The 27779-nt window shown below is 44.8% G+C and overlaps 1 protein-coding gene across 1 annotated transcript in view; it reads left to right on the top strand.

Annotated features, from left to right (window-relative positions):
* The first annotated feature begins 244 nt into the window (after positions 1–244).
* The window catches only part of Fhl2 (four and a half LIM domains 2), a 67081-nt gene continuing 39546 nt past the window's right edge, over positions 245–27779 (top strand). Inside the window, exon 1 of the mRNA XM_048352479.1 lies at positions 245–411. The gene's annotated coding sequence lies outside the window, so the exon portion shown is untranslated. The remainder of the gene's footprint in view (positions 412–27779) is intronic.

Raw genomic sequence — 27779 nt, 5'->3', positions numbered from 1 at the left:
CTCAGCCATGGCCAGGCTCCATCCCCCCCACACACTGCCCGCCTTTGGCAAGGTGACATTTCCTTGCTGGCCTTGGTGGCCTTCCCCCCTTCTGTGGCTGCTCTGTGGCTTGATTGAGCATGCGTGAGGCCTGGGATGTCCTTGAGGCCGGCTAAATGGGGACGCAGCAGCCCCTTCCCATCTGGAGCCCGAAGCTCCTTGCGTGGGGAGACCTTAAAAGGCATGCAGGAGCTAGGGCTGGGATCTTATCTCCTGGGCCCGGCCAGTGTTCTAGGCGCACCTTATTTATAGTGCTGCTGACAGGCGCCCATGGGATCTCGGCCATCCAACAAGGCAGGTGGCCTTCATGGCCGAGACCACTGTCCCCACCATCCCGGCCGCAGGACAGAGAGCAGAACACTGACACCACAGGTGAGGGCCACGGCTTTCTGTCTCTTTCCTCTCCATTGCTATCCTTCCCAGCCCGTGTCTGCAGCCAGGCTCCGAAGCCAGCTGGCTGGCTCCCTGCTCCATGGAGCAGCGGTGTCCTGCCCCTGGGAGGGAGTTCCAAAGCCCTCCGGGGGGTACCCCATGCTGTGCTGGTGTCTGCCCTGGACCAGAGAACAGGGAGAACCCCCTGCTCATCTGGCCCCCTCTTTGGGGGATATCAGTTGGGGAGGCAATGGAACACTGTTTGTAAAGGAGTAGCAAAAGAAGAAGAAAAGTCACAAGCCTAACATTGAAGATCGAGAAACCGCAGCACGCTTGAGCCTTTTCGCTCCCCGCCAGTATTTCCGGATGGCCCCGGGTGAGAAGGCAAGCTACCCGTGGGTCTGATTGCACTGGGAAAGTATGTTTAGATAAGAAGGGCTTGTTAGGGCCAATGATTTGAGCGTCCAGGGGGGGCTGTTTCGTGTTTTCAAAAGGAAATGCTTAAGTATTTTTTTTTAATTTTGAGAGCCAAGCGTAGGCTGAGATGTACAGTACTGAGGACTACTCTGGCCCATGGTGGAATATTCTTAAAAACTGACAAGATGACACAAATGAAAATGGATATCATATATATATATAAACATCCTTGAATTGGACTCTGTGCAATGCACTTTATCAGAGTATTAAAAAAAGATTGTCAGTGGGGGCTTAGCTCAAATGGTAGAGTGCTTGTTTGCGTAGCACAGGAGAGGTAGTGGGATCGACCTCCACATCCTCGCTTTGCTTTGTTGGAGGTACGGCACTGAGTTCAAGACCCTGTGCCAGAAAAATAAAAATTGCCGAGATTGGTTTGGTTCCTGAAAAGTAATTCTGAAATGCAAAGAGAAAAGTGCCAGTTGCAGGCTAGTCTGATTTCATCTGGGGTGTGTGTGTGTGTGTGTGTGTGTGTGTGTGTGTATTTGTTTATTGTTTTTCATCATACTTTATTTCACTGACTTTTTTACTTATTTTTTTTATTACCTTTCAAAGGATGTTCAGTTCCACAAATCAGTCTACAAGCCTAGCACATCTTGATCAAAGCCATCCCTTTCTGGGGGAGCACAGTCGCTGTCCTCAGAGCGCGTGTGTGGTGTGTGACGTGTGGAAGCAGCTCGAGGACGTCTGTGGGCTTGGGGAAGGCGGGAGAGAACCATCAAAGGAGTGACCTTGCTAGGCTTTGACAACCAATTGCGTTCCAATGAAGCGATGTGGTGGTCCAGACTTCTTCACAGTTCTTTTGTTTTTTATGGAATAACTGAATAATTTGATTAAGTAATCTGCTCAAGTGATTGCATTTTAAGAGACGCTTTCTAACACTAAGATACTAAGGAAAAAAATGTGATCGTAACTGAGATCAAACCCAGAGCCTTGTGCAGGCCAGTCAAGGGCTCTATCGCTGAGCCCCCACCTTAAGAATACGCCATAATGTAGAACCTTCATGTACAGTGACATATTTTTCCACACGGGGTTTCTTGACTGTTTACTCAACATTTTACCTGTTTTTTTAGCACATTTTGCTATTGTGATTTTGTTGTTGGCAGTACTGGAGTTTTGAACTCAGGCCCTTATACCTGGTAGGCAGTTGCCCTACAACTTGAGTCATGCCTCCCACTCTTTTAGTTTGAGCTTATTTTTCGGATTGGTTCTCTTTTTTTTTTTTTTTTTTTTGCCTGCATCAGCTTTGGACCGGGGTCCATCTGCCTGTGTGCCCCGTGTAGCTGGAATCTCAGGTATGCACCCTGACCCCTAGCTTATTTGTTGAGATGAAATCTTGCTGCCTTTTTGCCTAGGCTGGTCTCAAGTTTTCCCAGTCTCACCTCCGAAGTAGCTATAGCGAGGATGACAAGGGTGTGCTACCACAGATGTCTGGTCTTACTTTCTTCAAGGACTTTGTAAGATGCCTGTCAAAGACTTAAGTAGCAAAAGAGCTGTTCTAAAGTATATGAAATGGAGGAGAGGGGGTGATAATATCCATGATGATAAAACTTGAGAGAAGTACTTGGGACAGGGATACTATATGAGGGGTTGTGGGAGGAGGGAGGTAATTGCTGGAATGGAGAAAGTAACGAAGGCTAGGAGTACTACAGGTCGGTGGAACACCAGCAGTCCAGAGGTAGACACAAATACAATTCATCTAAAGATCTAGAAAATCTACTCCATTTGGGCTGGGGAGGAGATAGTGACTTGAGGATATGGGCTGTCTCACTATCTTTGTTCTTTTTGAAATATTTCTAAAGCCTAACATTTTGTAAGAGGAAATAAAGAAGTCCCAAAAGGAAAAGGACAAAGGAAAGAAAGGGGGGGAAGAGGAGAGAGAAACAGGGAGGAGGGTAGAGAGAACACTGTATTAAGGAACAGGAATTGAGATTAGCCCAAATTCCAAAGTTAAAGGAAGCTCAGGGTCAGAAGGAGCCCTGCACCACTCTTGGTGTGGCCAGCATTGTGTGTGTGCGCGCGCACACACACACGTGCATACACACACATATACTGTGACCCACCCAGCAGCTCAGTAGCTCTCTGAGGACCTCTATCACTTCAGCTCACACCTTTCAGGGCCCAGAAGCGGAAAGAGGAAGGCAGCCGAGCCTGACGTGCAGTCGAGTGCTGCCCAGTGAGCCCAGTGCGAAACTGCTGGAAAGACAGGTGAACGAAAGCTCTCCATTCGCCTTCATTTTCCTTCCGAATCCTCCCTTCAGACCAGCACTTTCCCACGGCAGTCATCCTTTCAGATTCTCCTTGGCTTGTACAGTCACTCCCACGGCTGCCTAGAGGTATTTCCAGAATTAAACTGCAGCATTCCGTTTAGACTTTGTTCTAGAAGGGTCTAGAGTCCAAAGCAGAGCTGCTGGACGTTTGCCCTGTTAGCTGGTACTTTTCCTTTAGCGATGCTGGCTGGTCAGTTCCTGCTCTTCTGTGTACGCTACCAGGACATGATGCTCCTAACAATGCTTTCAAATGGAATTTTTATGGGGCAATAAATAGTCATATTTGGTGATAATGTGTCCTCCAGAAGGAGCTTCTCTAACTTGGAAGTCTCATTTTCCACAGTAGGGATGGGGAGAGAGGAGAGGATGAAATTTGAAGATAAAGTCAAATGCTGAAAATTTCTTTTTTGAACCCTCAATCAGTTTTATCCAGAATATCTCAAGTAATTTTTAAGAGAGCGCATTTTTGCTCTCTTTAGGTGTAACTAGGAAATGACAAATCAGGTGAGAGAGAAGACAGTAATGCCCCCATTTTAGTTGCACTGAAATGGGGCCCCATGTGCCAATGTGTTGCTCTTCCAACTCAAAGACAAGAGGGCTACAAGTAGTGACCCATGGGAAATTACCCAGCATGCAACATATGCAGAGCGAAGATTTTTGGAATGAAAAAATCTTAGTGCCAGTGGCTCATGCCTGTAATCCTAGCTACTCAGGAGGCTAAGATCTGAGGCTCATGGTTCAAAGCCAGGAAAGTCCATGAGACTCTTATCTCCAGTTAACCACCAGAAAACCAAAAGTAGCACTGTGGCTCAAAATGGTAAAGCACCAGCCTTGACATGAAGAGCTCAGGGACAGTGCCCAGGCCCAGAGTTAAGTCCCCTGACCAACAAAACAAACAAACAAACAAACAAACAAACAAACGTGTGTAAGAGAAAGAACTCATCTTCGTTGCTCTTCCTCTAGTCTTGCAGACTGAAAATACAAACATCTTATAAGCAGGTGCAAAATTGTAGGCATTCATTCACATTAAGCCAGCATAGGCAATCATCCAATCATCCAAGTGGGTGTGGGCAGGGAGTATTCACCGTCCCAGGATCTGCGTTGGGAGGCAACCGGGAAAGGTGTGGGTAAGCGTCTAGTTGTATACAGAAAGAGGAGTTCCGCAAGCCGCACGTTCGGGAATGCCCGGTGCCATATTCCGCCTGGTCTCAGGAATGGGATGTGGACAAAAGAACTGATAGGGTTTGGGCTGCCATTTTTGCAGTCAGAGCAGCAAATCAGCTAGGCCTGGGTCAGCTCTGGTAGGATCCGGACACCCTGCCCGCTCTGCAGTTCCTTCTTTTGTACGGCAGCACCTCAGTCTTTCCTGGGGAGTGCCAGCAAGCCGCCAGCCCAGGGCAGGAGCAGCCAGGCAGTTCCAGAGGCTAATAGAAAGTCTTTTTTTTTTTTTTAACCAGTCTTAGGGCTTGAACTCAGGGCCTGGGTGCTGGCCCTCGGCCTCTTTGTGCTCACGGCTAGTGTTCTACCGCTTGAGCCACAGCGCTACTTCCTCCAGCTTTTCTCAGTAGTTCGTTGGAGATAAGAGTCTCCCAGGGACTTTTCTGCCCAGGACGACTTTGAACTGGGATCCTCGGATCTCAGCCTCCTCCTGGGTAGCTGAGGAGGCCATTTTAAACACAAGCTTTCTTGTAAAATTTATGATTATATTTGTAATTTAAATCAAAATACCTCTCCCCTTCCCAAATCAACATAAAATTCAAACGCTAGCCATAGTACATGCATAGCTAGATGAGCTAACCTCCAGCAATCTGAACCGACTCCTTTCTCTCCCCCCTCAGTTACACTGCTCCTACCCCCTGGGGCAAATGCAGCCTTGTGTCAGGGCCTTTGCACTTACTAGTGTCTCTATAGATCACGTGTCCCCCTTATTTACACTACAGCAAAGACCTCCTTTCACCTCCCAGCTAAAATTACATTCTCACTTTTTTAGGTCCTTACCCCAATTGTTTTCCTCCTTGATTTACTTTTGCCCAAAGCACTTACTACCTCCCACATACATGCCCATGTCAACGTTACATATCCTGTGCACATGTATGCATTTTGTATTTATACGGTTGTCTCTTCATGTACATGAGGGATTGGTTTCAAGACTCTTAGAAATACAAACCTTCACAAATGCTCAAGTCCCTCGTATAAAATGACACCATACATGCATAGAACTTACACATATCCTCCCACATTCATTATATGAATCACCTGGGTGATTGAGAACAGGTAGTGATATGTAAATTATATGCAAATGAGTGGCATGTAGGTGACATATGGTTGGGATACCCGGATGGCAGGTAAATGATGTGTAAATGGCGGCCCATCTTTACAACTGCCAGGCACTCTTACAATTCTTTGTTTTCAAGTGAGGAAACACACTGAACTCTAGAGCAGGATTTCATTAAGGAGCAACACGGTGGCCACACTCTTTTCCTCCCTGAATGATGTCTCTCCCTCACTGCTGTAACAAGTTAGCCACCAACTATGTGGTCAGAAAGTACCAGGATCTATATGATCTTACAGTTTTGAGGGTCAGAAGTCTGCAGTGGATCTCACTGGGGTAAAAATCTCCTGGAGACTCCAGGAGATAACGTCTTTGCTTGACTGTCCCGGTGTGTCTGTCTACAGCCTGCCTGCAATTTGGCTCATGGCCTTTGCCTCCCTTCCTTCCCGAGCAGCAGTAGAGCACCTCCAAATCTCTGTCCCTGACTTTCCTGCCTCTGTGTTTCACATGGAAAGATCCTTGTGAGTACAGTGACCACCCCCTTAGCTATTATCAGGTAATCTACCCACACCCTGATCCTTAATCATACCTGCAAAGCTCTGTTTTTCCCTAAAAGATGTCCCAGTCTCAGTTTCTGTGATTTAGGAGGTCCACATTATTTTGTGGGGGGTGGACATCATAATGCAACCAGTCACTGAAAGGCAGAAGAGTGATTAATTGACCTGGTAGTGTGCAGAACGCCTTCTGTATCTAACACATCCTCTTCCTCCTCTGTTGTAATGAGAGGAGGATGGAAAGCTCTGGTTCCCAGACTCTGATTTCCTTCTCCGACATTAAACGGCACGCTCATACCTTCTGCCCCCATTCTTCTGCACTACAACATGCTAAAGGTTCCCAGCTAACTCTAAGAATTGTTTTTATCTCACCACGGGAAGCATTTAAGTAATCATCCTCATCACATCCCCAAACATGTTATTGACTTCTGAGAGACCACAGATATGTAGTACCGTCGATTTGGCCCTGCTGAGACAGGCCAGCCACCTCCCACCAAGAGCCAGGTGCCATGCACAATGGAGAACAGCAGCTGGACACACCCAGTACCAGGTACCCCACAGCCAAAGAAGTAGGTGAAAGGAGCAAGACAGACCGAGGTGACCTAGCTGAGGTACTCAGTGCTTGAACATGGGTCAAGCCGGGACAGACAGAAGTCCAAGGCCAGCCCGGCAGATGTAATGTATCTATGTGAGTGAGTAAGTGTGTGTGTGTGTGTGTGTGTGTGTGTGTGTGATCACTGATAGAAGGAGAGGAAGCTAGCCAGGCCTGTGTGTCCGGATTAGGTTCGTCTGGCCTCTCTGGGCAGGACCCCTTTCTCTTGGGTATAGGCCAGGAGGGTGATCTGAGGTGCTTCTGTTCTGCTCTCAGACAAGGAAGAGCAGAGGACTTCTCTATAGACGGCTCTGAGACAAAACAATTAACCAGCAAAAATTCAGAAATGGAGGTGTGGCTCAAGTGGTAGAGTGCCAGACTTGAACAAAAAGTCAAGTGAGACCATGTGATGCTGCATGCAAGCCCCATAATAACAATTATGATGGTCCCGTAAGATTATAATGGCTGTGAATGATTCTTCTCATCTAGTACTTTTACTCTACCTTTTCAATGCTCATATGTACTTAGATACACAGTTCCTTGGTATTGTAACACAATTGCCTGCCATACTCAGTACAGCACCATGTTGCACAGGTGTATATTGAGGAGAAAGGCTCTTCCATATGGCCTAGGGCTATAGTAGGAGGTACCGTGTACTGTTGGGTAGGTACATGTTTTGATAGCCTTACAACAGCAGTAGCACCCGAGGTGGCTCTCAGAATGTGTCCTCCTCATGAACTGATGTGTGATTGTATGTCAGGTCCGTGGGTGCATGTGGACGTGTCTTTCTTGCTGCTGCTGGAGGCAGAGCAATCTTTGGCCCCAAGGATTCATATCAAAGGCACCAAGATGCCAGAAGTGCTACCTTAGTTATAAACACAATCACTGCAGAGCGGGAGAGGAGCCCCCCTCTGTTCAGTTGCCTGTAGTCTTAAGCCTTTTTATTCTTTTCATGTGGAAGATCAGAAGTTCTAAAGCCCCATTTCTTACAAGTGGGCTCTACCACGACCCCTCACGGTGTTCTCCATTGGAAAGCCAGTGTTGACCGGGATGCCACCCGCGGAGAGTTGTGGGCACCCCTGTTGGCTGGCTCTTCTTTTGTGACACTGCCCTAAAGTCAGGGCTCTTTGCTTCCCTCCCGTGTTGTCTAGCAGGTCACAAACACTCTTCTTTGTCAGAGTTGGACAGCATTTTTGGACTCTGGCAGTTTCCCAGTGTCTTGTGAGTGTCTTGAAAGCGGCCTAGCAGCTAGAGACGAGCATGGAATTAACAAAATTAAATAGGTGAGAGTAAAAGGAGGTGGAAATCAAGAAACAGCACATCTCATCTAGGAACAGGAACTCTTCCGTGAGGGTAGATTATTCTAGGCTGTATGTGGGAGGTGTGAAGGGGGTGTGAGGGGCAGGCTGCTGTAGAGAGCTGACTGTCTCCGGTGGGAGCTGCCTTCAGGCTCCCCTTCCCCCTGCCTGGGCCCTTCCAAGGCTCCGGCTACTCCTTTGCTCCTCTCTTGGGCACCCTCCTTCTGAGCATGGCTGAGTTCAGTCCTTTAGGTGAGAGCTGATGACATGGCTTCTTCATTGATCACAGAAAGCCGACATAACAGAGCAGCAACCAAAACTTGCTGTGTCATCACAAGGGGAGAAGGCATGGAGGCTGAGGTCTCTGAGAAAACCCCCAAAGCACATCTGCTCATTGGTAGAAGCTCCGGCTGCTGCAGCATCCCCCAAAGGCACCATTGGTGCCACTATGCGCATGTGCCAAGAGATTGTGCATGTGTGCCTTCTAACCAACTTCCAGTGTAAGATAGTGCTGCCCTGCTTGGGCATTGTCTCCGGGTGCCATTGCTCTTTTCCTGTCATGGGCTAGAAGGCAGTTGCAGGAAGGGACCTCCCAAACCAAAGCCTCCTTTCCTGACTGCTGGATAGGGAAGGGGAAGAGGAGATCCTGGTGCAGACCAGAAGGGGCCAGCCCTTGGCAGGAGGTCTGCAAGGAGAGATACAGCCAACTGCAAAATACCCGAGTTTCCATCACTTAGCATGTGTTTCTCATGACCTACTTGGGTTACCTTGAAAATGGAGCTTCATTAAGGTAACTCTCATGTAAATACTTTTAGACATAACAACAACAACAAAAAAAAAACCAATGAGGGTGGGTTTAGGAATGACCCATAAGTGGCTAGGACAAGAAGGCACATTGTGTTTTCAGAGAGCTGAAAGATTCTTCTCGTCTGGGAATAGCCTGCTTTTCCCTGAAGCCAGAGGACTTTGACTAATGGAAGTGGTTGAACACGGCATCCAGTCGGGAAGACAGCTCAGCATGGTGACACGTGTGACTTTGTACTACTTACTCTTTGAATCAGAGGGCAAGACACAGAGATAAACATACTTCCTTCTACAGAAATGCAAGGACTTGGGCTGGGAATGTGGCTTCGTGGCCTAGCATGCATCAAGCCCTGGGTTTGATTCCTCAGCACCACATTAACAGAAAAAAAAAGAAGCCGGACTTGGCACTGGGGCTCCAGTGGTAGAGTGCTAGCCTTGAGCAAAAAGAAGCCAGGGACAGTGCTCAGGCTCTCAGTTCAAGCCCCAGACTGGAAAAAGGAAGAAAGAAAGAAAAGAAAAGCAAGGCCTTACTCAATTACTGCGGCTAGGCATTGGTGGCTCCTGTATGTAATTCTAGCTACTCAAGAGCCTAAGATCTGAGAATCATAGTTGCAATCAGACTTAGCAGGAAACTCTATGAGACTCTTACCTCCATGTTATCAGCAAAAAGCCAAAAAAGATGCATGGCTCAAGTGATAGAGCACTAGCCCTGAGCAGAAAAAGCTAATGGACAGTGCCTAGGCAGTTAGCGCACAAGCCTGGTATTGTCCATTTGTTAGCAAAAAAGACTGAAATACTGCTAGGAGCAAAAAAATTGTGTGTGTGTGTGTGTGTGTTGACACACACACCAATAATTATACCTGAACTCAGGACCTGGGAACTGTCTCTTATCCTCTTTACTCAAGCTGGTGATCCACCACTTGAACCATAGCTCCATTTCTGGTTTTTTGATGGTGAGTTGGAGATAAAAATCACATGCATTTTTCTGCCCAGACTGGCTTTGAACAGTGATCCGTAGATCTCAGCCTCCTGAATAGCTAGGATTACTGGTGTGAGCCTCTGAGACCCCCTAAAAATAATCTGTTCTTAATATTACCAGAATTTTCATGGAGACATTAAGTAAGTGCCTCCTCTAAATAAAGATAATCGTGCTTGTAAATGGTCATTGTTAGAGCTATGGAAAAATTTCTAAGATCTCCAAATAGCTTCCCAACAACACAAAGGTAACAAGCAGTGGTCAAAACGCTGTACCTGGGTGACCCTGTTGCTCTATTGAGTGTTCCTGATATCTGAACATTACCAAGGCCTCGGGTCTACAGTCAGCTCTCGCGGTCCCTCACTCTGTCGGGGGCAAACACAAGAAAGGGAAGGAAGGAGCCGGCCTGGGTTCTGGCCATTGGGAGCTCGGCCTAAGTCAGGCCCAGCACCACACAGCGCCCTCCAATTGTGCTACCCAGCATTAGCCACTAGAGCTTTCTACTTGTTTCCGAGACACTTTGAGGTGCAGGGAATAGCAAAAAATAAAAATAAAAAATAAGAGTGTGGAGAGAGAAAGTGTTCTGACATGGATGTCAGTCTTTACTATGGTTTCCTAGTTAGCTGAGATAGATGATATCCATTGGTGGGGAAAAAAATGAGCTGTTTGCCAGCTGTGCATGCTTATAATCCTAGCTACTCAGGGAGGCTGAGATCTGAGGATTGTGGTTCAATGCCTGGGAGGCTTTTATCTCCAATTAACCACCAAAAAAGCTGGAAGAGGAGGTGTAGTTCAAATGGTAAGTAGGAAAGTCGAACAATGGCATGAGGCCCTGAGTTCAAGCCCCAGTACTAGCACACATACACTGATACAACAAGGGTAAACTGTCACTTTAAGGAAAATACTGAAAAGTATTTGTTTTCAAAGATAGCTACAATTGGAACCGTCAGGTTAAAAATTGGCATTTGGGAAAACTTCCACCTGCCACTGTGAACTTGGAAGTTCATATATAAGACATCTCTGATTAGATGGATGTAGAAAAATTAACTACTGTGATATACTGATTATTGTTTGTGCTAACATTTGGAAGACCTGATGAGCAATATTTTCTGAATATAGCATGATATAATGTAGGGAAGATAATCCATTTAAAGGTCAAAATAAACCAAACGAGTTTTAACATAACAGAATATGTAAAGTTCATTGCTATGCTTTCAGATTACCGCTACTTGTCAAGTTTTGGAGTAGGATCAAACACACACACACACACACACACACACACACATACACACACACACACGATCATCAAAGTATTTCCAATTACATGTCTGTGTAAAGAGATATACAAAAGTATACAACCAAGCCATTATTCTCATGGGCTGTTTGGGGGGGAAAATAGCTGCTTTTGCGTGTGTGTGTAAAAAACAGTCTGTTTGGGGGTTCCAGTGACGCAAGCCTTCATTGTAGCTACTAAGCTGAGATTTGAGGATCTCAATTCAGGTCAAGATCAGCCCCGGCAGAAAACTCTATGAGATTCTTATCTCCAGTAACCAGCTAAAAGCCAGAAGTAGAGGTATGGCCCAAGTAATAGAGCACCAAGCTTAAATGGCAAAGCTAAGGAACAGTGCCCAGGTCCTGAGTTCAAGTCGTAGTACTGGCACACATGTACATACACACACATACACGCACACACATACACACACACATACGCACACGTCTGTGGTAATGTATAATGGGTTTGATATCATTTCTGAACCAATTACTTCTTTTGTTTCTCGGTTTGAATTCCTTTTGGAGAGGGGTACTGGCCTCACACTTGCTAGTGGGGTGCTTTGCCACTTGAGCCACAGCCACCACTGTTTTTGCTCTGGTTATTTTTGTCTTTGCTCAAGCTGGCCTGGAGCGGAATCCTCTTGATTTCAACCTCCCAAATCGCTAGGATTACACAGGTGGGCAAGCAGCCGATGCCCACTTTGAAGTTTTAATCCACCAGTGGATATAACCTACAAAAACAAAACCCCGTGGGACTCTTCAGACCGTTAAAGCACATAGAAGGATTCTGAGTTAAAAGGAAAGAGAATAGGCGGTTTCATTAAATGAGGTTGATGGATTATGGTGCAACTCTCCTCCGTGTTACTCATCTGTCCCTATTACGTGAAACACAGAGGCAAAGATATAGTTGTGGCATAACTAATTCGGATGCTTGCGTAATGGAGGACTGGGTCCTCGTGGAGAAGCTGGTGCTATTCAGAGCACTTGCTGCCTATCGTGTGACCGGGAAAATGCAGTTTAGAGGTGCATGCGTCGCTGTGCTTTTAAGGAATTTGCTTTGCTTACTTTTTTTTATTGGTTCTATTTTAGGAACCGTTTTTCATCAAGTTCATTTTTCCCCCAAAAACACTCTAATGTGATTTCACAGACATAGTTTCTGCTCCTGCAGATTCTGTCATGGATTATTCCACTGTCTAATGCAAAGCCACTTTTGGTCTCTTGTGTTAAAATATTGACAAGCCCTATTATTTAAAGACATGATGGCTTAAACTGCCTTTGCTGTGATAGGTGACATCATCTTTATTTATTTTATTTATTAATAGATACACATGGTGTAAAATTCAGAAGGTACAAAAGGAGAAGTAATAGAAAGAAGCTCATATTACAGTTTCCTTTCTTCAGTCTTGCAGCTGTGGCTAGAAACAGCTTCATTGCTCATTTTAAACGCCCTGCCTAGCCTTCCAGAGGTGCTGTACACATGAACAGCCCTATGCCACCTAACACTAGGGACAGTTCTGACAGATACATTGTCACATGGCAGAGTTTGGTCCTTTGTGCTTCTGACACAGATGTACTGCGCAAATCTGCTTGCTATCAGCTTTGACACGCCGGGACTATGTGTTTGATATGTGTATGCTCAGACATATGTATATGTTATATGTATGTGTGTGTGTATATGTGTTATAGTCTACTGCTCCTAGAGCCATAGGAACATGAAATTAAATCTAGACAGGTGCTATCAGTGCATTCCTGTAATCCTAGCTACTCAGGAGGCTGGGGTTGGACTTTTCTCAGGAAGCAAAGTCTAAAAGACTCCATCTTCATTTAACCAGAGAAAGGCTAGATTGGGGTCATGGCTCAAGTGGTAGAGCACTAACCTTGAATAAAAAAGCTAAGGAACAGCAGCAAGGCCCTGAGTTCAAGCCCCAGAACTGGCACAGAAAAGTTAAAATTAAATCAAGCACAATAGAGAATACCCTCTGGGAAACAGGAAGTATATGAAGCTGCTGTTGGTATAGACAGTATACTGGGTTAGGGTTTTTTATTGTGACTATAAAGGTGATGTACAGAGGGATTACAGTTACATAAATCAAGACAATGTCATCCCTTCCCTCACTCTCTCACAGTTTTTCCTTCTGTCCCAACCCACAAGTTGTATAGTTCATTTTCAACATAGGATCTCTGTAGTGAGTACCAACCACTGCCACATTTGTTCACTCTTTGTCCTTCTGTTTCTGTGCCCTCCCTTCCTCTCTCAAAGACAGATTAATGAACAAACAAGACAAAAAGGAAAGAAAACAATAACAACAAATAAAAATGCTCGTTTCCATTTCTTGAACTTTATTTCGATATATATTACTTTATATGATCATATGCACATAGGCATTATGCTCCTATATTCCTTGTCTAGAGTCCTATGTAGTTTATCATGTCCTGGGGTATTTTAGACCTAGTTTCCACATAGGAGAGAAAACATTGCCATTTGTCTCCCTGAGCTTGGCTTACATCACTTAACATGCTTTGTTCTAAGTCCGTCCATTTCCCTGAAAATGGCATAATATTCTTTCTAATGGCTGTGTAAAAAAATTCCACTGTTTAGAAGTACCACATTTTTTCATCCACTCATCTATACTAGGGCATCTAGGCTGTTTCTACAGCTTGGCTATTGTGAATAGTACAGCAATGAATATAAATGTACAGGTGTCTTTAAGGTATCCTGGCTTATGATGTTCTAGGTAGATGCCCAGGAGTGGTATGGTTGGGTTGTAGAGAAGATGGAACCTCCAAACTGATGGTCAGAGCGGTTGTGCTAGTATACATTCCCGCCAACAATGCAGTATCTCAGCGTTGTCTTGATTTGCATGTCCTTTATGGCAAAGGATGTAACAGCATGCTGTTTTCTAGTTTTCCAGTAACTTTTCTTTATGCAAGCAAGAGCACACTCTTCAATAATAACAAGTGTAGGATAGAAAACATACATACCAATAGCATCATCGTTTATTAACATTATAGAGTGTTATGGTCTGTACACAATTGTAGGTGCTACACTTTCATACTGCTGGCACATAGTATATTCATATCAGCTTCATCCCAGAACACAAGGAACACATTGTGCTATATTACAACAGCTATATCAGTAGGATTGTAGTTCAAAGCTCTTGGGCAGGAAAGTCCATAAGACTCTTATCTCAACATAAGCACCACAGAAAGCCATAAGTGGAACTGTGGCTCAAATGTCAAACACTAGCCTTGAATGAAAAAAAAAAACAAAAAACTGAAACAGCCTCCAGGCTCTAAGTTCAAGCCCCAGTTCTGTCTCTGTGTGTCAAGTTTCCAGCTCCCTTACTATCTTACTTTTTGTGTGTGCTAGTTCTAAGGTTTGAACTCAGGGCCTGTGAACTGTCCCTGAACTTTCGTGCTCGAGCTCATGGCTAGCACTCTACCAGTTGAGCCATAGCTGCATTTCTGGGTTTTTTGGTGGTTGATTGGCGATAAGCAACTCAGGAACTTCTCTGTCTGGGCTGGCTTCTAACAGCAGTCCTCAGATCTCAGCCTCCTGAGTGGCTAGATTACAGGTGTGAGCTACTGGTGCCTGGTTACCATCTTTGTTTTATGGGACTACCATTGAATACACATAGCTGGCCATAGTGCAAGGCGTGATCATAAAATGGACACATTTTTATTATGTATGAAAGTAATGATTTTCATTTTACTCTTTTCACCTACCACTATCTTAGTGATTGTTACATATGGTCAGATTCTGCCATATTGTTAAAACTCTCTAGTGCTCCACTGTATGGATTAGTGATGAATGTGATTCTTCATCTATAGACATTTACGGTGATTCTCCTGTTTTGCTATCACACGCAATGGTTTAATTTCTGTATATGTTTGCATTCTGTACAACAAATACACACAAATAGAACTTTCTGGTTCAAAGAGTTTGTAAGCCAATATATCCTTTGGGCTAGTTATTTGTATCAGAGAAAGTTGTAAAAGTCACAGGTTGCCAAGGGATTGTTGCTTTAAAGCAGCCAAGGGGCTGCTTTAACTGTGAGATATGGGGATATTGGCGTAGTTTTTCCTGATATTCAGATCCTAAAGTCCTTGGAATCTCTAGAGAACTGACTGCTGGTATGCAAACGAGATGCCTGTTGCCCTGGGAAAACAAACACAAGCTTAGAGGATACTGCCAGAAACACCTACAGTCTTTGGAGTAGCACTTTCTCCTGCCTTCAGTACTGTCTATACAATTCATTCTGGCCCTGGGACAGGTATTTAACAGCCGTGGGCCTCTTATCTGTGGAATTCCTTATCCGTGGAATTTAGTAATATTGCTTCTTCCCCACCCCCACTCCCACCCCCACCCCGTATACCATCTAGCAATCTCTGCTCCTCTGTAAGACCTTATTCATTCTATTGGCTTCTTTTATCACTTAATTTGTGTTGTATTGGTTTTTACACAAAGTTTGGCTAACTGCCTGGCCCCTCTAGCTCACACCTATAATCTTAGCTACTTCAGAGGCTGAGATCTGAGAATTGGAGTAGAAAGCCAGCCTAGGCAAGAAAGTCTGTTAGACTCTTATCTCCAACTAACCACCAAAAAAAGCCACAAGTGGAGCTGTAGCTCAAGTGGTAGAGCATTACCCTTGAGCAAAAAAGCTCAGAGGCAGTGCCAAGGTCCTAAATTCAAGCCCCAGGACCATACACACACACACACTCACACACACACACACACACACACACACACACACATACACACACAAAATGGCCAATGACCCCCATGTAAATACTATCAGAAGTTTAGGAAATTTTGCTCTTGGAATGCTGGCCCCAAAGCACTTTTGTTTTAATTAATCGAAGCTGAGTGCATCCTCTATTGTGAATTTATTTGTGTTTGTTGAGGGTTTTTGATGTTGGTAATTGTTCTTGATGCTAAATTCACACCTTTCAAGCGATGTGGGTAGAATTATCTTACAGTCATCCTTAATGCCCAGTGATCAAATTTTCTATTGATTTTACAGCCTTACAAAGTCTGGAATAGATGATTTCCAGTGTCTCACACCTATAATCCTAACTACTCAGAAGGCTGAGATCTTTGGATCTGTGGTTTGAAGCCAGCCCAAACAGGAAACTTTATGAGATTCCTGTCTCCAACCAACCAGCAAAAAAATGAAGGTGGAGCAGTGACTCAAGTGGGACCAACCTTGAGCATAAAAACTAAGGGACAATGTCCAAGCCCGGAGATCAAACCCCAGTACAGGCATGCACACACACACACACACACACCACACACACACACACACACACACACACACACACAGCATCTAGTCTGTAATCTGACCTTGTCAGGACACTGAGTTCTAAAGGTTGCTTAAGCCTAGGACTTGGAGGCCAGCCTGTGCAATACAATGAAACTGACTCTGTGGGAAAACACACACACACACACACACACACACACACACACACACACACACACACCACACACACACACACAAAACCCACGACCTTGAAACAGATACACTCCCTGTAATCCTATTATTCCTGCCCTTCTCCTTATCTTGTCTGCTTTTCCTAGGCCTGTGAAGCCTCCGTCCTGGGCTAGGTTTTCAACTGAGGTGTGAGCTTTGAGACCATGACTATAATAAGGAGACACTGAGAAGGACAGCGAAGGTGCTGAGCAGGCTGCGGTGACCCAGGGTTCTTAGCTTCATTCTACCATATCTGCAGGATTTTGCCAAGGGAATCCCAGGAGAAGGAACTTTACAGCGTAGGGCGGTCTTCATGGAAACTCAGAGAACCTAGCGTCTCATCCACAGCCATCTTCTGCCCCCTCAGTGATTTCTGTACTTCAGCTAGATTCCACCTCCAAAACCAAAGAACTTTTCAAGTCTTCAAATAACCCCCCAATCTCCTAATAGCACTCTATGGAGATTAGCTTCCTTCCACGTCCTAAGAGGTTCTCATTAGATGGAGGGTTGGGGCTCTGTCAAAATACTGCACTTCTCCTGAAGGTTCACATGGTGTACCTTGGCTCCCTTGCTGAAGAATCCTGCAGAAAGGACAACTGTTGGCTCCCTCTGCCCTGGGAAATACCAGGCCTGGCTGCTCTGAACCTGGAGCGTTTGTGGATGCCGCGTCCCGCTTGAGGCGCCTCGTTGCAGGCTGCGGGCTGCAGAGCCAGCCACTAGTCCATAGATTAAGCTCCTTAGAGCTTTAGAAAAGAAGGTTGTATCAGCTAACAGGTTACTTCTTCAAATGTACCCAAGAAGAACACCAGAACTTAGGCTCATGTCCTCTTCTTGTCCACATTTTAGGGTAACGTGGATGTCAGCCTGCCTTAATTTTATGATCAGCTTTTATCTGATGCCTGAATAATTGCATCTGTGTGGGAGTGAGGAACCTTTTCTAAAAGGGGCCATACGGATATTTATAACATCGTCCATGGACCATACAAAATTATCCATGCAGGAAGATGGCTATGGTCACCCAGTGAGAAGCATATGAAAAGCGTTAGTCTGGCCTGTCAGGTACCACAGGATTTCGTGGGCTTTATATGGCCCATGGATGGGATGTTCTCCATCCTTCAAAAGGTAGCTCCCATGTAATTCTTTGATAGTGGGCTAAATACAAAACAGCGGCCACTTTGTAAGTAATGAGGAGGACTTTGAACCAGAAGGCCGTTCTCTGCACTGGGCCCGGGCATCTCCCTGCAGATTAGGTTTACATCCAGTGGGGAAAGGGAGGCTTTGCTACGTCATGGAGCTCCCTCGGGGCTAGCAGCTGCAAGGACATAAGCTAACACACGAAGACATTTACCGCACACTCCTGTCTGCCTGCCTAGGCCAGGAATCCTTACCGCAGAAGCAGGGCCAAAGTCTGGTTTGGAACAGCATAGCACAGTGTGTCACCTATTTCCCACAGGTTAGCTGTCAGAAGTGACTTCAAAAGACCTCACCCTACTACTTGGCTGACAGTGAGTTTTACCAACACAGAGAGTAAAACTGACAGAGAAGCCGGTATAATAAGAGGCATGAACCTAAAACATGCTATTAAAAGAGACTGGCATTCAATTTGTCCTCTCCCGAACAAAAATCTCAAATCACCCATTAACATAGATGTTGACCAAAGACGCTATTCCCATCCTATTGCTTCCCACTCTGCTGGGAAGACTAGCTTCTGAAGCCCCCTCCCGGGTCCCAAAGGTCACACAAGGGCATTCCCAGTCTCCAGTGCCAGTGCTCAGGGACTGTCCCCTTTGCTTTGTCTTCTGCACATCTAATGCCCACAGGATATTGAGCTCCCTAAAGCTGCTTCTGCTCCTAACAGCACAAGATGGGAGGGGAAGAACTAGACTTAAAGGATTATGAGTCTGACCCCAGTCTTACCTTCCCATACTAAACATGATACACAAGTGGCAGTCAATTTTGTAAAAAGTCAGCTGCTGGTGGCTCACACCTGTAATCATGGCTACTCGGGAGGCTGAGGTCTGAGGATCAAGGTTCGAAGCCATCCCTAGCAGGAAAATCTGGGAGACTTTTACCTCCAGTTAACCACCCAAAAGGAGGAAGTGGAGCAGTGGCTCAAGGAAGTGAATGTCAGCCTTGAGTGAAAAAACTAAGGGACAGAGAGAAGGAAAGAAAGAAAGAGAGGGGGGAACGAGGGAGGGAGGGAGAGAGGGAGAAAGAAGGAATGGAAGAAAGTGGGAAAGGAAGGAAGGAAGGAAGGAAGAAGGAAGGAAGAGAGGGAGGGAGGGAAGGAAGGAAGGAAGGAAGGAAGGAAGGAAGGAAGGAAGGAAGGAAGGAAGGAAGGAAGGAAGGAAGGGAGGGAGGGAGGGAGGGAGGGAGGAAAGGGAGGGAGGGAGGAAAGGGAGGGAGGGAGGGAGGAAAGGAAGGAAGGAAGGAAGGAAGGAAGGAAGGAAGGAAGGAAGGAAGGAAGGAAAGAATGGTAGTAATAGCAATGATGAATGATTGAACCACTTCATGTAGGATCAGGAAAAGTGTGCTGGTCAGCTTTTTGTTACTGTTACAAAATACACGGAGAGATGGAGAGATGTCGCACAGATCCTCTCCTTACTCTGGGTTGCAGGCTCGGCTCCCCTGGCCGTATCAATTTCTAAATATATTCTTTAGAAAAGAAAATCTTTTGGCCTTTTTTTCCTCCATCTGCTTTTAGCATGACCTAGGAACTCAATGGACCAGTAGCGATACGGCAATGTGGAGAAAGAGTTGCTGTGCTCCAACAGAGTGGGCGAGAGGCTGGAGTTCACACCATCATAACCTTGTTACCATGGTCATGAGCAAAATGGAAGTGAAAATTTCAAATTGGAGAAAAGATGTCCAAAGAGGGAAAATAGCCATGGAAAAGATTCTATATTGAGTTTAAACACAGGCACGTGACTATTTCAGATACCCAACTAGGATTTGCATGGAGGCCGCCCAGCCCGGCGGCCTTCCCTGGAGGTCGACGTCTAATCTCGCGTCTAATGCGCCACATCTCACTGTGCTGAAGATTCCAAAGATAATGGTACAGTTCCTTGGCCTAGAATCAGTTTTTGGCTTCTAGCCAAGTGACCTTGACAAACACCTTTTGTTCTAGCGATGTAGGAGTCTGAGATCTGAGGATTGTGGTTCAATCCAATCTGAGCAGGAAAGTCCTTGAGACTCTTATCTCCAATTTACCATCAAAATGCCAGAAGTGGAGCTACAGCTCAAATGGTGGAGAGCTAGTCTTGAGCAAATAAGCTCTGGGACAGTGTCCAAGCCCTGAATTCAAGCTCCAGGCCCTGTATTTAATATATATATATATATATATATATATGTAAACATAAACATGTTAAAATATATATGTAAACATGTATATACACATATATATATATATGTCCTAGCAAATAGTACTGTAAATAGTACTGAGATATTAAGGATCAGACATCTTAGGGAATACTTTCCTATTATTTCAGCGTTCAACTATTCATTGCAATGATGAAGAAAGAAGCTCAACAGCTGTTCCAGAAGGCTCTGGAGTGACTCAGGTCCAATTCTGAGGCCTCTTCTAAGATAGGAGGAAGATAGTCTTAAACCTGATTTGTGGAAGAACGTAAGCACAGCTTTGCATCACACAGAAGGGTGTACTATTGTGTAGAATTACCCACAGAGATCTGGGAAATTTTCAGCCGTCAAATAGCTATAAGACTGACTGGTGATTTGAAATTAACTCTTTGAAACAGGAAGAGAAGTTATATACCTTGTTTCACAAATAAGCTGAAGACAGAAAAGGGTGTAGGTACTTACGTGTGGCAAAACACACTGTTCCTATTACCATTTGGGGCTTATTTATTCCTCTAACTCCCCTATATTAAAACCTGGATCACAGGAGAGGCGTGTAGCTCAGTGGTAGAGCACTTACCATGTTCAAGGTCCTGGGTTCAATTCCCAGCACGGGGTGGGAAGGGTTCGGTTCCCGATGTGGTACTATTAAAATTAGGGACCCTTTAAGAAGCGGGACCTCATCTGAGGTGTTTAGGTCATTGTGGCATGTCCTTAAAGGGACCTTAGACGCTTCCTCTTTGCCTTTTACTTCCTGTCTAGGAAGTGAGTGACTTTGCCCTGCTCCATTATGACATTTGTCTCATCACAAGCCCAAAGCAATGGGGCTCACTAATAATGGACTGGAGCCTCAAAGCTATGAGCCAACACACACCTTTTCTCTTTATAAGTTATCTCGTGTCTGCTGTAGTGGCAGAAAGCTAACACAGCCTCCAAAATAGTTGCAAGTCCTAGAACTCAACCCCTCCCTTGCACTAGCCAGTTTGGCCCCAGCCTTTTCCTTACTAGGCCATTCAGCTTTTCTGCTAATGAACTTTATCAATGGCAAAATAGAAATAATATGAAATGACTCCGAGTCACTGTAAAGGGAGTAGAGAGAGAGCTTGGGATCTTAAAAATTGACCCACAAAATTAATTCATAAAAACTAACAGATTTTAGCGTGGTCTCAGTAAATACTCTGAAAAGGAAGCCAAGCCTCACCCTTACTCAAGGCAAGGATGCCAGAAGAACGGTCAAGGCCACAAGTCCAAAATGCTTGGGTTGGTTTTTTTTTGAGGGGGGAGAAAAAGGGGGAGAAAATGAGGGAGAGGGTAACACTGTTCAAAAAGAAAGGTACTCAGTAGCTTACTTATGTAACTCTAACCCCTCTGTACATCACCTTTGCAATAAAATTTAAATTTAATATAAACAAAAAACAAATAAAATGTTTTCAGGTGTTTTAGGGAGGCAAATAGTTGGTGCACAGCAGGATTTGGCCAGGTTTGCAGTGGACTTCACACATTTGCGTGTGTGCACTGATACCAGGATTTGGACTAGGCTTCACACTCTCAGCCTTTTTGCTCAAGGCTGGTCCTCTATCACTTGAGCCACATCTCCATCGCTGGTTAATTGGATATAAGAGTCTCACAGTTTTGTTTGCCTGGGCTGGCTCTGAATCCTCAGATCTCAGCCTCCAGGGTAGTTAAGATTCCAGGCTTGAGCCACTGAAATTCAGCATTTGTTTTAAAGTGGACTTTGGAATAGTTGACACAGGAGTAGAGAGGGTGTGACTGTCAAAGAAGACAAACAGAAAAAGGAATGGAAAGAACTAAGATTAGAAACAAGGGATCTCAAACCCTGAGTGAGTTTTACACATTGTTTTTTTTTCCTCAGGGTCTATGTGAGACATGTTTGTCACTGAGTGAGTCTGGAATCATTTGATAATCGAAATGACTGTGAGTTTCGTTGGTTTCTTTCATTGAACTGTTCAGCCACCAAACAGAGCCTTTCTAAATGAGGTACCAAAGCCACAGTGGAAACTTGTATCCAATGCTCCAATAAGCTTTAACCACCCATGGAAAAGTCAGAATCATAGAGTCGTTTGTGGATTTGGCTGCAAGTCAGACATGTTTTGAGGTTTGAAGCACTATTTGTATCATCAAATTAAGTTTGTAAAATAAAAAAAAAAGGGGAGAGAGAGTGAAGAAATGGAATATGGAAACTCTGTGTCTCATAAGAAGGAGCCAGGCATTTTCCTAACCAGAGCCTGGCAGATATCTGGGGGAAGGGAAGGGCAAGACATTGCTCTAAGGAAAGCTGGGCTTTTCCTCAGCCTGGCAGGCAAAGGAACCGCTTGGATTCTACAGCAGTAGTTGTAACCCTGTTGCTGGAGGAGGTCTTTGTCTCCGTGTTTGCACAAGCTCAGGGCAGGCAGGTGAGTACTATGTGCTGACTCACATATGTGGTCTTGCTGCTGATCCGGGCAAATAGCGCTTTTACACCTAGAGGACCTCCATATTGGGGTGTGATGTGGAAGCACACCAGAGACCTTGCTCCTGACCCCATGTCCAGAGGGGCAGAGCGGTGGCCCCTTCCCCCAGCTCTCTGCTCTGAGACTCTTACTCACCTTCCAACCATGTGAGACAATTAAGAATGATTAGCTCTGAATCAACACTGAGTCACCCATGTTTCCTGCCCAGCTGTTGTGGAATCATCCCTTGGGAAAAATCCCCTTGAATGGGACCAAAGAAGTTTCCAAATCTCCAGGGTCATAATGAGTGAGGAGACACAACCCCTTAGTCTTCTTGGCTGTTTTTAAATTGTGTCTACCTTAAGGGGTACACCTAAGAGGAAAGGGTAAGAAAGTCGGACTTCCTGGTGATGAGGAGGTAGGCTCAGTCCTCCCCCCGCATCAGAGCAAGGAGACTCACCCCACCCTGCGCAGCTAGGCCTGCAGCTAACACTCCAGGATCCTGCCACACGGTGGTGATCTCAAGCATTCCCCAAGTTCTTCATTTCGCCCTGGGCATCTCAGGGAGAATCAAAGTTTAGCATGGAGATGAGCAAACTGCTCCATGAAACTCTGAAGTTTCCAGCTTGTGTTTCCTCCCATGTTGTTGGATTTCTGAGTTCCCGAGTTCGATCTGATTACTTTACCTCCATTCCTTTCTCTGTCTCTGCACCTCCCCCGCCCTCCCCTTTTCTGGGATTTATGGTAAATCACTGAATCCAGAATCCCCAAGAGGTATTGTTATGGGCTATTAGAATGACCTCAACGGCTGGTGCACACAGGTGCAGCCTGAGGGTAGGCACTTCTAAGAAGTTTCCAGAATCCTGAGCTGCTAGGCAACTTCTGTCCTTAGAACCTCCAGCTTTCCCAGCTGTGATCCCCCAGAGGCCAAGGAATGGAGAAGTTATGGAGTGGAATGAGTGCTGAAGGAATTACAGGACTAAGCAAGAGAAGTACTTGAATAACTGATCACAGGCATGCTTGAGCCTGTCAGGAAAATGATTTTCTCTCTCACTCTCTGACTCTTCTCTCCCCTTGTTTCTTTCCCTCTATCCCCCCTTCCATGAAATAGCCTTTTATCTAGAGAGTTTTTCTCTTAAGAAGAAAACCTTTCATCTTTAGAACAAGTTCTGAATCTTAATTCTTCCATTGGATGAGAATGAAGTCTATTTTCTTATTCTGGATTCATTTCCCCCATAGACTTGGAAAAACAAAAGCAGCTATCTACTGGAAATCTTACAATATAGGATCCTCATATGACTGGTCCTAGAAGGTTTACAAGCAGCATCTCTAAAGATCTTCACAACAATCTTACAGAGTGAATGTTAGGAAACTGTTTTTCAAATGAGCAAAATGAGGGCTAAGGAAGTTTGAGGCTTTCTGGGCTCACTGAGCTGGTCCTAAGTAGGAAGATACTCAGATGCAGGTCTGAATACAGGGGTTAAACTACACTGGAATCGGTCTTATGCTTTCTAGAACACTATAATTAATTACAAAGGAAAGACTTGTCATCAATTGTTCTTTATTTCTATTCCTTTATTTATTGCTTGAACTAGGGCTTGAACTTAGGGCCTGGGTGCTACCTCTTAGCTTTTTTGCCCAAGTCTGGCATTCTACCACTTAAGCCATGGCTCCACTTCCAGCTATTTGATGGAAGTGGAAACTCCTACGGACCCTTCTGCCTGGGCTGGCTTCCAACCTCGATTTTCAGAGCTCAGCCTCCTGAGTAGCTAGAATTTCAGGTGTGAGCCACTACCAGTGCCTGGCTACAGTTCATTCCTGAGTGATGGCTTATTCATCCACCCATGTTTGTTTTCTTACACATTTATGTATCAGGCACTATGGTTAAGTCCTTGGAATGCAATGGTGTGTGAGATAGGACTTTTCAAAGTATGCTTTCCCAGATTGTCTAATAAAATTATTTTTGAATAGTTTAATCTTTGGAATTGTTCATGTAAACCCAGAAGTGCTGTCTAACTTCCTCTACTCTTAACAAACCTCCCTTGACAAAATTGTTTCCTATTTTTTTAATAGCTGCTTGTGCCGCATTTAATTGAAAACCATTCCTATTTTTTTTAAGTATCTAACACACTTAGATAGCCCCCAAAATCACAGGACACAAAAAAGTATAAAATTAAAAAAAAGAAAAAAGTAGCTTCTCTCCATCCTCTGCCTTGCTCGCTACACCAAAGTCACCACACAGGTGTCATGTGTCATTTCTCTACTTTTGGCTCATAAACATGAACGATTAGTTATAATCCGTGGAGTGTCCTCTTTGTATTCTTCTTGGTTGATCTTGGAGCTCATGCCAAACAGTTAACGTAGTTACCTTCTTCTTTTTAGCAGCTGTATACACGAATAATTGTAAAATGTCCCAGACTGTGTTTAACTAGGCGCTTGTTGATGAAGACATAATATAGCCCAGGATTTGCTACTACAAACAATTCTACAGTGACTACTGTCAGAGAGGTATCATTTTACACAGAAGCAAGTGAGTGTCCAATATCATTCCTGCAGGAGGAAAGGCTGAGAACTGTGAGTCGTATGTACATTTGTAAAGTTAAAACCTTTTTCATTATGGAATTGCAAAGAGAGGGAGAGAGAGAGAGAGAGAGAGAGAGAGAGAGAGAGAGAGAGAGAGAGAGAGAGAGAGAGAGAGAGAGAGACTACTATAAAGGATTCCTGATGCCTTAGTCATCCACATCTGGAAATGCTTCATACTGGCCCCATCCATTCCCCCAACCTCCATTTATCTTAACTCAATCCTTTACATGATGCCATTTCACTAGTACACAAACAATTTATTGCTACCAGCCAATCCCTCAAGTATCACATACACTCTCCCACAAAGTTGTTTGTTCTTTTATCAAAATGCAAATAAGCTCCATATATTACACTTGGTTGAGTCCTTTATACTTTTTTTTTTTCCAGTCCTGGGTGTTTGAACTCAAGGTTTCTCTTATACTGAGTCACACTTCCAGCCCTGTGTTTTTTTTCTCTCTCTCTCTTCTTTCTTTCTTTCTTTTTTTAGGATAGAGTCTCATTTTCCACCTAGGCATGAGCCTGAGCCACAATCAATCTAATTTTCTTTTTTTGGTGCTGGTACTGGGTCTTGAACTCAGGCCCTGGCAACTGTCCCTGAGCTTTTTTGCTCAAGGCTAGTTAGTGCTCAACCACTTGAGCCACAGCTCCACTGCTGGCTCACAGACTTTCCTGCCTGGGCTGGCATTGAACCATGATCCTCAGATCTCAGCTTCCTGAATAGGTAGGGTTATAGGTGTTAGCCATTGGTTCCCAGCCAATCTGTCAACTTTCAAACTCCCTGTTGTTTCTGGGATCCCAGATGTAGGCCAATGCAGCCAAAGTCTGCGGTAGAGACAGTGTATGGACTTTTCTTCCAGGCTGGCTTGCCACCAGGATTCTTTCCAGTCTCCGCTTTCCACAGAGCTTGAAATGACAGCCACTCATCACTTTGTCCAGCTGTGAATTGAGAAAGGGTCTCTTGAATTTTTAAGCCTAGGCTGGCCTCAAATTGGGATTCTCCCATTCTTAACCCTCTCAAATAGCTAGGCTTACAGGGATGAGCCACTGGTGCTTCTTTTTTTAAGCTATTGTCCTCTCTCTTCCTTTTCTTTGTAAAGAACTGTAGAAACGAAGTCTGTTTCCAAGGACTGGGTTTTGCTGACTATATCCCCCATAGGTTATATCCCCCACAAACTAAAGTCTAAAGGAAAACAAAATTAAATTGTAGATTTTTATTTTCTGGTATTGAAGCTTGAACTCAGGGTCTAAAGCTCTTGCTCAACTTATACTCTATCATTTGAGCCAAACCTCTAGCCCAGTTTTTGCTGGTTAAATGGAGATGGAGTCTTTGAGTCTCTCAGATTTTTTTTTCTGCCCATTCTTGCTTTAAACTGTGATCCTCTAATCTCAGCCTTCTGAGTAGCTGGAATCGTAGGAGTCAGCTTTCAGCACCCAACCAGAATTTCTTAATAATAAAAAATATATAGCAAAACAGAGTCTGTGTGACAGGGTTAAAGCAGCTACTAGAAGAAAAATTATAGAGGTAAATAACTACCAACAAAAATAAATGGATTAACACACAACTCTGAAAGCTAACAAGAAGCAAGGCAAAGGCAATAAATAGAAAGAGTGTGGGTGCAGGAATGTTTTAATATTTTACAAATGGGAGCTTAACACTCGTGATTTGAGAAATTGGGAGATCATCTGGCAACTTATACCTGTATAGAGAAGAAATTGAAGCCATTTTACATAGGCTATTCTCTCTCTTTTCTTTTTTGATGCTGGTATGCTAAAACTCAGGGCCTTGAACTCTTGCTTGGCTTTTTCTGCTCCAGGATGAGGCTCTACCATATGAACCACAGGTGGTTGGGTCCCTACTTCCTACTTTTTGCTGGAAGATCAGGGTCTCTCAGATTTGTCTGTGGCTGCCCCCTTTGCTTAGAACTCTGATCCTCACATCTCAGCCAACTGAGTACCTAGGATTACAGGCCTGATGAACCAGAGTCTGGGGGCTGGAGCTAGCCTTTTCCATCCAAGCTTTGCTCTCACTTTTTAGATACTGGCCTGGCTTTACTGTCAGTGGGAGTCTGGGTAGACAACACAACACTTGGCTTCTTGGTGAAACCCTAGGTTCAGCAGTTAGAGAAGGTGGTATGGAGGAGAGGGAAAGATCCCACATCCATTTACAGCATTACAGGCTGTAGTCTGTGGCAAGTCTCAGCCCTCTGTGGGTCACTAGACCCACTGATGGGAGACAGGGCATTTCTGATCCTATCAAGTATTTGCATGGCCTTGCTGTCTGACAGACGTACTCATTAACACCACTTAGGCTACAGCAAACCTGTGTAAGCTAAAATGTTGTCCCTGTAAAACTTAGCCTAAATAGTTGAGGATCCAGTAGATAGCCAGTGGGCAGGCAGAGCTGGTACTGGGAAATGGTAGCTCCCAATCAAAAGCCCTCCCATGGCTCTTTCCTACTGTGGAGGATGCCCTTCCCTGAGCATACTAAATGTTAGAAAAACGAAGCACTGGGCTGGTGTTTCACACCTATAATCCCAGCACTCCGGAGGCTGAGACAGGAGGAGCAGCAGTTCCAGGCCAGCCTAGGCTATATAACCAGACCTTATCTCAGCAACAACAAAAATGAAACAAATTGGGCAAGAAAAGGTGGCTCACACCTGTAATCCTAGTTACTCAGGAGGTTGAGATCCGAGGATAGCAATTTGAAGCCAGCCTGGGCAAAAAGTCCAGGAGGGATTCTATCTCCAATCAACCCGACAAAAGCCAGAAATGGGAGTTATGACTCAAGCCATAGAGCACCAGCCTCCAGCCTTAAGGATGGGACCTAACTAAGCCCAGAGTTCAAGGCTCAGAACACACACAGACATAGTCACCCACAAGTACACCCCCTTAACATCTCTGTCAGTTACATGTTCACCATACTTCCCGTATCTGACCACGCGCTCCTCTTCCACCTGTCTTTATGTGTGCTGGCACCCCTCCCGAGAGCAAACAGGCC

This window comes from Perognathus longimembris, chromosome 8 (assembly GCF_023159225.1).
Source record: "Perognathus longimembris pacificus isolate PPM17 chromosome 8, ASM2315922v1, whole genome shotgun sequence".
Lineage (NCBI taxonomy): Eukaryota > Metazoa > Chordata > Mammalia > Rodentia > Heteromyidae > Perognathus > Perognathus longimembris.
The sequence above is the reverse complement of the archived record's forward strand: the minus strand, read 5'-3'. Positions and strand labels throughout refer to the sequence as shown.